This window comes from Monodon monoceros, unplaced genomic scaffold (genome assembly GCF_005190385.1).
Source record: "Monodon monoceros isolate NGI ecotype Baffin Bay Population unplaced genomic scaffold, NGI_Narwhal_1 Super_Scaffold_20, whole genome shotgun sequence".
Lineage (NCBI taxonomy): Eukaryota > Metazoa > Chordata > Mammalia > Artiodactyla > Monodontidae > Monodon > Monodon monoceros.
In genome coordinates, this window is record NW_021703777.1 from 42,586,670 (window position 1) to 42,599,356 (window position 12,687).

General features: G+C 34.8%; 1 protein-coding gene across 3 annotated transcripts in view; it reads left to right on the forward strand.

The window, feature by feature from the left end:
- Positions 1-12,687, forward strand: part of ANTXR2 (ANTXR cell adhesion molecule 2) — a 163,347-nt gene that overhangs the window by 20,753 nt on the left and 129,907 nt on the right. The window lies entirely within an intron of this gene.

The following is a 12,687-nucleotide window of genomic DNA, read 5'->3' on the forward strand; positions in this document are numbered from 1 at the left end:
ATTAAAAACCTAGAATTAGAATATATTCTCTAAGCCAAAGCTTTTTCTTTAATCTTTGGGTATTTCTTGAAGGAAAAAAAATCTCAGGTTTTTTTCTAACATTTGGTTCTGGAATTTAAAATTTGTTTTTAAAAATCATGTTTTTCAGAAACAGTGAGATTTATTGAAGTTGCTTTTGGTAGTATGTAGGCTTTTTTCCTCTTAATAAATGGATCTTTTCAGGAAAAACATACAATTTGATTCTAAAACATATCAGTACGATTAGTGGACAGGCCAAATATAAGTGCAGAATGGAACAGAGATTCAATTATTTTAGGAGTTTACATATGTGTTTAGATTCAGGAAAAAAATTCAATGTAAAAAAGTAATAAATACTTTTGTAGGTGGATTCAAGGTACATACTCTACAACTGTGATTTGTTTTACAATATAGGAAAATGTATTGACAATGCAAAAGGGAGGATAATTTGACCCTGTAAAAAACAAATCAGTGTATTGTATTTTAAATAGAATTTTATTGTACTTGGGAATTTGTAATTATTTTTATATTTATACTGGGAAGGAGAAAAGACCTCTGTGGGTTTTCCCCTTTGCAATTTTTTTTTCTCTATATAAAAGGATTAATTCAAAATTCTCCAGGTGACTAATTGGCTTTTGAAAACTCTCTTTTTGTGGGTTATGACTACAAATATCTCCTTCAAAGAATTAGTAGTTGACCACTGGAGGAGATAAAGTTGTTATTGTTTTATTATATTTATTTGTTCAATTTCACTTTTTAAATTTGTATAAGAAAACTTTAGAATGGAATTTCGAACTACAGCGTTTCTCGCCTGAATTTCTTGATGGACTTTAGCTCAAGTATGTTATGTCGAAAGATTTATCATGAACTTAGACAAATTTGCGTTATTTTAGCCACACATTATGAACAAAGCCTCTTGAATTTCATCTGGAGGGGGCTGATGGGTATAGCTATCATCTCATTATAGTTAAACTGCAGCTATTTTGTCACAAAAGGAGTTGTAAGTGATCCTGAGCGAAGCCAGCCTCTGGGGAAACCCTAGCAGTAACTTGGGAGAGTAGGCAGGTAGACAAATGGAGCATTACAATCAAAGTTGATCTCACTAATGGTTGAGATTTCTATCAACATGATAATAGCTTGGGATTTCTGCCCACTTTGTAGAAATTTAAGGCACTAAATCAAGCACTTTATCTCTCTTCAAGGCAGAGATTGTACCACCTCTGGTAATATACAAAAGCTGTACTTCTGCCTCAAGTTTGAATTACCCTTTATATTTACAAAGTACCATCATATCTTTAAAAATTATATATGGTATTTAAACACATATAGTGTATTTCAGGGTAAGAGCTGAGAGAAGAGAATCTCTCTCTGTTCTTTATGGTTTACCAAACTAATGGGTAACATGGTACTGTGGAATGTATTTACACAAAGCTAAGCAAATGGAAGAAATCAGAAAATTTAAATCTTTCAGATGTTTGGTACTCTGAAGGCAAAATATTTGCTAAATTGATTGATAATTTATTTTTCCTTCTAGGAGTTATTTAAATACATCTGGCCTTATTAATTGTCAGTGCATTAATTTCCCTGAAGTTAATCTTTAATTGAGAAAAAGTGATAACATGGTTTTCTTGTTTTCTTTGTCCTCCCTTCACCTGCCCACTAAAATCCAGTGACCTAGATGGTCTGGTCCCCTTATTGTAAAAGACATCACATTTTGTTAAGGCATAGTTTGTTTAGAATCAACTTTTTAATCAGCAAGGATAAGAGTTTAATTTTGGAGCCTTTCTTCATTATAGTTTTTTGGAAAAAGAAGAAACACTATAGTAGTTCTAACTTTTATGACTTCAAAACAAGGGACTGTAAAAGGCCTTTGTTATGAACATATTAACAACTTAATAATACCTTTTCTAAAATTTATTTGATTCGGAAAATCATTTTAATGCTCTATTTTAATTTGGAGGGAAATGTTATCATTTCAAAATTTTTAGATTTCTATGCCGGCAAACATGGTACGTACATAACATTTTTTGTACTATTGGTTTAACCTCTACTCTTAATTAGCATATATGAGGGTTTAGAATTCATTATCTCAAGGAGGTACTGGTGAAAACCTTTTCCTCTTTTTTACCCTCCTTTTCCCGTTGTATAATGTATTCTTTCATTTCCTCATTTATTGAGCTCTTACTATGTTAGGGCATGGTATTAAGCTTGGAAGAGGGGACACAAACTTATATAAGACAAATTCTTTATTCTAAAGGGGCTGGAAAATGACGATTCGAGGTTTGGAATATGGTGGCGCCCTGCGAGAATTACAAAGTGTGGGAATTTGGAAAAGGGAAATTTCAGTGAGTCACCCTATGTGATAAAAAGGAATCCTGTCATGCAGTTTGTGTTAAAATACCAATATGGCTAGAGTAACGTTGACAGAGAGGTGGAATGAGTTTGGTTATATGAAGTCATGGGAGGCTTTTTGTGGTGGGATCTGAACTGTGCTCTGAAAATTGGAGTAGATTTAATTAGAAACAAGGAACACAGAACTTCAGAAACAGCCTGGGCTGAGTGGCTGAGGCACAGCGGGGTTTGGCTTGGATGGTGGAATGATATGGGGGATAAACATTGGTAGGTAGGTTGGATCCAGATTATGGAGACCCTCAAATGTTTGAGTGGTGAAATGGCTCTTTTTGCATAAGTAGTCGAGGAACCATGGAAGATTAATTTAGAGCATGAAATTTATAACAGTGAAAGTTTAGGTAGAATATGCTTATGGTAATGTATGGGATGATTTGAAAGATGAAAAGCTGTGTTATGTCTCTTTCAATAGTGTTTGTGAAACATGGTGAAAGGAAACCTAACATAGTGAAGACGATATGAGATTGGAAAATACGAAGACCTGAGTGTGGGTTCCAACTCTGCCACTGCCTAGCCATGTGACCTTGTGTACCTCCTATAGTGTAATCTCTCTGAGTTTTAAAATTCTCATCAGTCAAATGAGGATAATGATATCTGTATCAGTGAATCGTTTTGTGAATTAAATTAGATAATGATTAAGAATGATCTAACTCAGAGGGGCTGACTTTAAAACATGTGGTAGGAAGCTAGGAATGGCTGGAAGCTAGGACCATGTAGGATGGGATTATTGATCCTTCTGTAGGGTAGTCCACTGAGAGAGATGGCCAACATTCTAAATGATCAATGACTTAGGTCTAAAGAGGGGTGGTATTGATATGTGCAAGGATCAAATCTAGCAAGTGGGTCGTAACAACAAGGATTTCTAGATGGTGTAGCTGCGCAAAGTCAAGTATCTGGCTGTGCCCTAGTTCCGAATTCTCAGGGCATAGGTCTAGGACCCAGCCAACAACTGGAAAAGAAGATTCAGAATTCCCATAGCAAAAGCTATGTAGAATTTCAGAATCCTCCATTCAGAAAAAAGAGCCACAATTCTTGTGGGGGAACTTGTGGTGCTAATTAGTGATTCAAAGTAGAAATGTTACTCTGTTAAGGGGAAACCACAGCCCCAATGGATTATAGTTCCTTAGGGCTAATTTCAGGCACTGGGATTCTAGGTCTTTCACAATAAAACTAGGTCAAGGACTGCAAGGGAATCAATTAATAAATTCTCTGCCCTGGTCAGAATTATGTCAGGAACAGGGTGGGGCTGAACCTCTAGGTATGAAACTGTTTGATCTTTCTGAGCCAGGCTCTGAAGCCTCTGACAAATATTAGCTGGCAAATGCTAGTTGTTAAAATTGTGATGGCTGTGAAAACTGGAAATAAAAAGGTAAATGTGGGAAGCTTTAAAAAATTAATAGAACCTGGGAGCTCACTGGATATAGGATGAAAAGGACAGAGAAGGCAGTCAAGTGTAACTTGGGCCTTCCAACCCTGATAATATGAATATCTAGAAGCATTGAAAGTGAATGCTGTTTTCACAGAGGGGTCGGAGTGTTAGAGGACAAAGTGGAATTGGGCAGGAGGGCAGGGAGCGAAGGTGAATTGGGCCTGGGAAGAAATCCCGGTGGGGGATGTCACTGAGGGAAGTGGAGATCCAGGGAAATGTTCAAATCAGAAAACTGCAGAATTGAGTCATTCTTCCTCCTCTTGTTCTTTCTCCTCTCCCTTGCCCACCAACACAAGGATATACTTCTGTTTTCCACAGATCTTAGAATTGTTAAACAATTATATTTGGTTTCTTGGAAAGGTGATTGTAGAATTTTATTAGAAAATAAAATTGTATTCAAACTAGGATAGGTCAGACTAACCTGTGGGTACCATGTGGTTTCTAGTGCAGTGTTTCATAAGGCAGTGCTGTGTAAGAGAACATTAAAAATAAAACAAAACCACGATTAGTGAATAACAGGGAAAGAATAAAAATCAAAGTGATGTGGAAAAGCCCCTCCTTTTTTTCTAAAAACAAGACCATGAGATGTTTTCCTCTTTCCAATTATTTCCATAATTTGTTTTTGATAGCACACCTCAAAAATATTAAGCATAAGAGATAAATCAGTTGTGAAGCTATTTTTATAAATAACCCTGATCCAAAAGAATTAAGAACACTGCATCCTAGGTGATGGGAGCAAAGTTCCTAAGTACCTAATGGGGAAGTAAAGGAGCCTAAATAGGAAAGGAATGAGCACTCACATGTGTAGGAAATTTAAATAAAACTGTAATAGATTGTTTACTTTTTTACTGAAAAAAGTAAAATATACATTTAAAAAAGTAACTTCATTCATAGTGCTGGAAATATAAGCTTCATTTGACCTTTGGAGCCAAGTTGTTTTTCTCAGTAATACCTATTGTTGTTATTAGTATTTTTAAAAAGTATCTAAGAAAGGTGTCTATGTTTTAATGGAATGAGAAGACATTGCAAAATCATTTTCTCTACAGGAAAATCATTTTCATAGAAGAGGGTACCTAATAAACATTCTGATAAGACTTTAGCTTAAATGCTTTTAGCAGGTTCTGCTATGAATGTCGACTGCTTAGTTGTGGAAATGTCTATTTATAAAATTATGGTTTAATGAAAAACCTAAAGTCTGAGCTAACTATAAAGATATATTCACAGGAAAAAAAAAGTCAAACTGGTACAACTTACTCAAAATTGGAAATCAGTTTCTAGGACTCCTTTTAAAAAGGACTGGCTGTAGCATGGGGCTCACTGTGCATCAGATTCTTCTGGGCTTCCATTTATCCAAGGATCTTTAGTACTGAATATAGATAAGGTGTCTCCTTATAACATCTTTCCCATTAATGGTTAGGAAGGTTGGGACCATATTTCCCACCTCCTCCTTTTTTTGCCTAATACAGTGTTGGGTTAGTAATTATTGCCTAATTCATGTTTATCAATGAATGAATAAATAAAATCCATGCTTCTTGAAAATATTTTTATATTTTTAAAATATAATTATGGTATGTTTAAGCATTAAAAAAACAACTCCTTTTTTCTGCCAGAAAATACTTTATTTTGAATTGACTTCTGATTCCATATTATTTTGACTTTATCCTCTTATTTATATTCCACTGTATTAAGACTTTTGGTTACAAGTGACAAAAAGCAAGTTCATACTAGCTTAAGGAAAATAAAAAAAAAAAAAAAGAGAGGTATGGGCTTATCTAACTAACTGGGTGGTCCAGAGGAGGAAACTGCCTCAGGTACAGTTAGATCCAGGGAACCAATCCATGTTCTTAAGGTCTCTCTTTGTAAGTTTTGCCTATGATTCTATTTGCCTCATTCTCTCCTTGTTCCCATGAGTGGCTGTTGAAAGTAATTGCCAAGTGTTTCAGCTTACATGGGCCTCAATTAGCAAGCCCATTGGAAAGAGAGAGCTGTTGTCTCTGGGCATCAGTATATTCTGTCCCAGTTAAGGACTCTGATTGACTCAGTTGAGTCAAGTGCTTATTCCTGTAACAATTACATAGTCAACAAACATATTTGGACCAGCCTGAGTAACATGCCCATCCCTGTGATGAAAGATTGGGAGCAAGGTGGAGAGGGCTAATGATTGACAGCCTCACCAGGACCACATGGAGTAGAGAACAGTTTTCCCAATAGAAAGGGAACACTTCATAGATGTGTAAGGATGAAAAAATGTTCTGGGTAGGGAAGAAAAATCAATAGTATTACAGTCCACTGTATTAAAATACATTTAAAATATTTTTGACATATTCTAATAAGGCACTCCATTCCTTCTAAATTCCAATTAACTAAAAAGTACAAATAGAAAATTTGCTTTAAAATAGTCATTTAATTTAGTGAAATTTTATAATCTTGACATCCTTTGTCCAATGGTCTATTTGCATTTGCATGATAATTTTACTTAATAATAACATTATTCTTTCCTTCTTTCTTTAGTTGGGATTGTAGTATAAGGAAATCAAATCCATTTTGGAAAAATAATTACAGTTTTTTACATAGCCAAGATTAAGTGCCAAATATTTACTTCTTAACATTAATCTGTTGGGCTACAAAGGAAGATGACCTTTAGAGGCTCACTTGTTTTTGAAAGCAAATTCAGTTGAGTAGAAGGACATTAAAAAGGGGGATAAAATGGTTAAGATTTATGATTAAATCCACCATCAGTGTAAATTATGATGCGTAAATGCGTAATTTCTCAGTTATATCTCATTTTCCCTCCTGAAATAATTCCTAGTTTATTTGGAAGCATATTTTTGAACTTACTGTGTTCAAGACACTTTTCTGATGTTGGGTTACAGAGATGGATATGGTACCCTTGACTTTTCTGAGCTTACAGTTTTTAGGGATATGTGTTTGTAAAGTCAATAGAACTGATAAAGCTTTTTTTTTTTTTTTTTTTCTATTCTTGTTGCATAGGGAAATAGTTTATTTGCCACTCTGGATTTCTGAAAAATCAAATAGAGCAAGTATAGACTTATCATGCTTGTCAGGTCTATTTCATATTTTATTTAATGAAACAAGGGAGTGGGTAAAGAGGACTAATATGAAATAATGTATGCATCAAAATGAAAAACATGTTGGGACTCAATTTCTTTAGATTCTGAACAAATAGTACATTTATTATTACTTTACCCCATAATTTCAGTGCACTTTTTATGGAAAGTCTATTTATCCTTTAGGAAAGCATTAAATGATTATTCTGAGTTTGTACTGAACAAAAGAAAGGAAAAAAATCAGAGACATATAAACTTTTGTTTCATATCACAATCCACTTTGGGGCGTATTTCTATGGTATAGTGAGAAAGGAAGACCTGCTATTATGATTTGTTATGAAAATGCAACTTAAGAACTTAAATGTCATTTCGCTATTTTCTTTCACAAGTTGTGATATGGGCATAATTTCACCAACAGTATAATCAGAACTACTCACCTGTTATGTTTGGAGCAGAGAGGAGTAAAAGGCAATGATTATAACTTACATTCTTCCCTAGATTTATTAGAGTAAAAGTTTGTTTAGAATTTGTCACTTGTGCTTATACTACTCACTTACTTGCAAAGGGAGAGAAAATCCATATTTAGAAATGGGTCAGTGCAGAACATGCTGTATTGAGCAACTGGCATTTTGAAGCTCCAAGCATTTAAAAAAAGCAAACACAACCAAAACACATAACTACAAATTGCAATTGTTTTTCATTGACGTATTACCTCTTAGAGAAAAATATATTTGGTAGGAATGTTTCACACCTAGAGAGAAAATAAAATCATATCTGAATGTTGAAAGGTAAAAAAGCAAACAAGAAAAGACTGTGAGAAGCATCTTTCCAGTTGTTTTAGCTGCTTGTTTTATGCACATGTGTGGCTAATTACTAAAGCTTCATTTTAGGGAGATCTTTTTTGGGGAACTAATGCTGTGCAGTGATTTTTCTTTATGAGATTTAAACTTGGAATGCTTCATATTTGGGATGAACTCCTGTAGTGCTTAAGCTTCTCAGTGGGTCAGAAAAAAAGTAGCTTGTGTTTTTAGACCTTATTATTCTTACTGATATTTTCTGACATGCTGTATGTCATGGAAATTAGCAGTTTCTATTAGGATACACTGAAGATATTTGTAAATTATCTGTAACATTCTGTTGTACATTATGTTATATACTCAAAGTCAGCGTTAGAAAATTATTGCCAGAATGAATATTTTGAATTTTGAATAAGGTTAAAAATGTTGGAGATGTTTGGGTAGCATATTGAATTTAAGTGTGAAGAAATAATCTGTTTTTGGGGAAAATTTTTTTTATTTAGAATTGACCTTAAAAAAGAAGGTCACATTCATTCAAAGGGACTTAATATCCTTTTGCTCTTTCACATATACTATCCAGAATCAGCCCTCTTTTTAAAAGAAGATGCATATCTTAAATTTGTTTCTTTTCATGTTGTTTTTATTGTTTCTTTTTCTCTTTGTTAAAAAAAATTTATTTTTGCATTTGGCTCAATGCCTTATGAGTGCCACTGATTACCAAAATTTGAACTATACAAATAAGTTTTCCTTTCATTGTGTGTGACCAAAGATGTGATTTGATTGACTCAAGTAGCCCCTCATTAAGCTCTGTAATTTTAAATATACTTAACTGTTCATTGCTACATACCCCATTTATTTGTCTTATAGCCAAAATGCTTGGGCTTTTTATTAGAAAGTTTTACATTTACTCTTCTATTAATTCAATAAATATTAATTGAGAAACTGCTGTTTATAACATTGTGTTATATACCTTTTATATTAGATTGGTTTTAAATATGAAGTATTATTATTCATTATAAAAGTTTTTACATAGTTTCTTCTGGAATGGGCTCTATTTTCCAAATACAGTATCCTTACCATCACCATTTAGAAACTGGAAAAAATATAGATTTTTAAAATCTGTCTTGGTTTATACTAGTTGTAGGAAGTGGGTTTTTGTTTGTTTGTTTCATTTAAACTGGATGCTTGATCTTCAAATCATAAGACCTAGATATTGCTCCCAAATTCAACATGAACTTCCAAGACACTGTAGGTCCTAAGTAATATTTTACTTCATCCCCCCCCCATCTTAACTAATTCCATGCTAAATTTTATCTTGGATATAGCCCAACTATAATTCTCCACTAATTAATCCCATTTTATCTTCAACGCCAGAAGAAAAAGGCCACAGCTATATTCATTGTATGCATTTTTTAGGGCCATGATATGGCTTTTACTACTCCCTACATGTTCCATATTTGTCATTATAGCATGTCCCTTATGTAAACATGTTCAGGAACTTACAAGATCTCAATATGGTTTCATATGTATCTTACAAGATACTCAAAATATCGTTGTTTCATATGTATCTTAAAATATCTAAGAAAGAAGAAATCAAGTCTGATGCTATCTGGTTGTTTCTGCTATAGATGTTTCTGTGATTAACACTGTCACTTCACCTGGTTATTATTCAGTCCTTATAAAGATCTGATCCTAACCCTATAGTCAAGCAGGATAAGAAATTGCTTCGTGGCCACTGGGATTCTTGGAAGAGTTGTGTCTCTGACTTAGCAGCGGTTCTCACATGGCCACAAATCTTGCCAGATCTGGCTCCAAAGTGCATATCTGCCCCTTGTTGCTGTATGCAAATTGGGCCTTTAGTGAAATCCTGCAGCCTGACCACATGCACTAGACGCAGACTCAATCCAAATTAATTTGGAATATGCCTGGAATATCCAAGGTGAAACACCATTCTGATACTCCAAGTCGAACTTCTGGAAAGGGACAGCACAATGGAATCTACTTTCATCTCCTGCCAAACATCTGTATCTCAGAGAGGCCAGCAGGCAGAGCTGACTCCTAAGGCTGCATCTAGTCTTTCCACTAACCAAAACTAACCCAGAGGGGGCCATTACCAACCTTATCTTATCCTACCCCACTCCCTTGACAAATAGAGAAATTCAGTGAAATTCACGTTTACGGAGTTCACCAAACTATTGAGAGTATTCTGATGATCTAAATTATACAGAGAACGTATCGAAATTGTATACGAGTTAGAAACAACAGAAAATAAATAGCTATAATTTGTAAGGATGAATGCTATTGTTCCGCCTGCAGTTTTATCCCAAACAACTCAGAAGAGGGGAAATACTTGGATTTTCACTTTCTTATGATATGTATTCAAGACAAATACATTTTAAATAGGACAGAAAGTTTTGATAATGAGAAACGACAGTGACTGTTATAGGGATTAAATATATAAAACCATCTTTCGGCATTTAATTCACAGTTTGGGACAACAAGCTGGAATGTAGACATTTTACACAAAGTAACAGAATTTAGAATTCTATATATTTCAGCCTCTTTTCTATTATAGATTTTTATTGGTTTATGAACACAGGTCTTGCAGATGGTCTTGTGTATACCATCAGCTGCTCTGCCTAGACCTCTCCCTCCTGGAAGTTCACACTTTTATCTCCTACCCAACCTGTGCCCTGTGGGTGTAACTGTAGGCTGAAAACGTTTAAAGACCCTGTGGTTCACAAATACTGGAGGGAAAGAGACTAAGAAAAAGAGTAACAGAGGGACAGACATGTAGGCAGACCTTGTTTTCCAATGTTGGCATCCCATTTTAGAAAATGTTTTCCCTCATGCTGCTTGCGTTTCTTGCTTTTCTAATGTTTATGTTGCCTGCATTTCCATGTATAGGGATTTTCATGGCTTAACAAAATATCCTCCTGAGGCTATAATCCTGTCCAGGTTGTTCGAAGGGTCATGCATTCACATGTTGACATTCATATATTAGTATGAATGCGTTCATGACATGAGAACAGCTATGTTGAAGTAGAATATTTGGGGAGATAGGGCAAACGTGGATCATGATTGTGATTAGAAAAAGAGTGTCTCTGTGTGTCTAGCAACCCAGGTGAGACAATGAGAGGGGAGGGACAAAGACTTATTTAGTCTGTATCAAAAATTTGCTGCTCCACATCAAGAAAAAATAGAGAAAAACCAAACCAAACCAAACAAAATCACCAAACTTCTGCCTTCTGGCTCTGAATGGGCCTTTCGTTCCCAGGACTCAGGCAAATTCTAGAGTTTTAGAACTATAAAACCTAAATACCATTGACATCATTATTTTATGGAAAAAAAAAAATCTGTCCTGGGCTTTCCTGGTGGTGCAGTGGTTGAGAGTCCGCCTGCCGATGCAGGGGACACGGGTTCGCGCCCCGGTCAGGGAGGATCCCACATGCCGCGGAGCGGCTGGGCCCGTGAGCCATGGCCGCTGAGCCTGTGCGTCCGGAGCCTGTGCTCCGCAACGGGAGAGGCCACGACAGTGAGATGACACATATAAAAAGTAATTTCAAACGGATTATACAGATTTGTATATAAGAGCTAAAATCAGAAATGTCTAAAAGAAAACTTAGGGAAAAATCTGTCCTAAGATCAAATAACAAATTAATTTTTCTAAGCACCGTTTGATTTTAGTTTCCAAGTGCTTGTTGTGTTCTTATACCAGTATTAGGACCTCTGGTATAGCTTGTTGTTCTGGTAGCCTGGCTTGTCTTTTAGCTTCTGGATGATGCTGAGAAGTAAAAAGTACAAGTGTTTTATCTGTACAAAACTAAATTTGAGAAAGAAAGCAGTAATAAAGTAAGACAATAGAGAAAAATAAATACATAAAAAGAGAGAGGCCCCTAACCATTTGGGTATCCCATATATTACTAACTCATAGGAATTTGAATTTATTCACAGTCAGTGGTGTTGGGAACTTTAAAACAAACCTGTAAAACCCCCATAAATAAAGGCGAAAACTTAGTGACATAATTTTGAAGATAAGAAATAAGTCCGATTTTAGATTGTTTTTGATAGTATAAAAGGTGTCCAGGCAAAACAAGCAGGTGAATTTCACTAGTTTGTTGGATATTAGGTTTTGTAATGGGTAGACCATTTATCACAAGTCTAGAAGGTGGCAGAGGGCACTGGTTAGAGGAATGGGCTTTGGACTCAATCAAACCTGGGGAGATCTGGCTCTGCTATTTAAAAGCTAATTGTTCTAGGACAATTTTTAAAAATCTCTCTTAAGTTCCAATTTTCTCATCTATAAAATGGGGATAAAAATAGTATGCATTCTTAAGACTTGGAAGGATTAATTGAAGAAATTTATATAAAGTGCTTAGCACAGTTCCTAGAACATAATAAGCACCCAACAAATGGTAATTATTATTATTGTTAGAAATTCTTTTGAATTTTTGACTGCTGCCAGTTGTACTGAATTTACAAAGTTTGACTTTTTTCATCCGTATTAACATTTGAGGATTTAAAAGTAGGGATTAGGTAATAATGTACATATTTTTTTATTTATAAATATTCCTTAATACTAATATTATTTTTTAAGTGAACAGATGCTTCAGTAGTATACTTTTTTCATGGTGATCATCAAGTTCTTTGCCAATTTATATATATATATATATATAATATATAAATGGACTCCAAAGTCTCAGATGATGCAATTTTGCATCTAGTGTGTTGATGACTTAGAGAACCCTGGTTTTATTAATAGCATTTGGTTTGCCTTTAAATTCGTTCTATGGTGCTATTAGCTCTCTTGATGTCAACTAAGGCCGAACTTTATTGGAAACTATTTTCTGTTTCTGTTGAGACTTAATGAAGGCAGATGGCAACACATATTTGAAGAAACATCCTTACAAGGTCCTCTGTTGTACAGGTGATGAAAGTGCAGAGTATGAAAAATAATGCATCAATT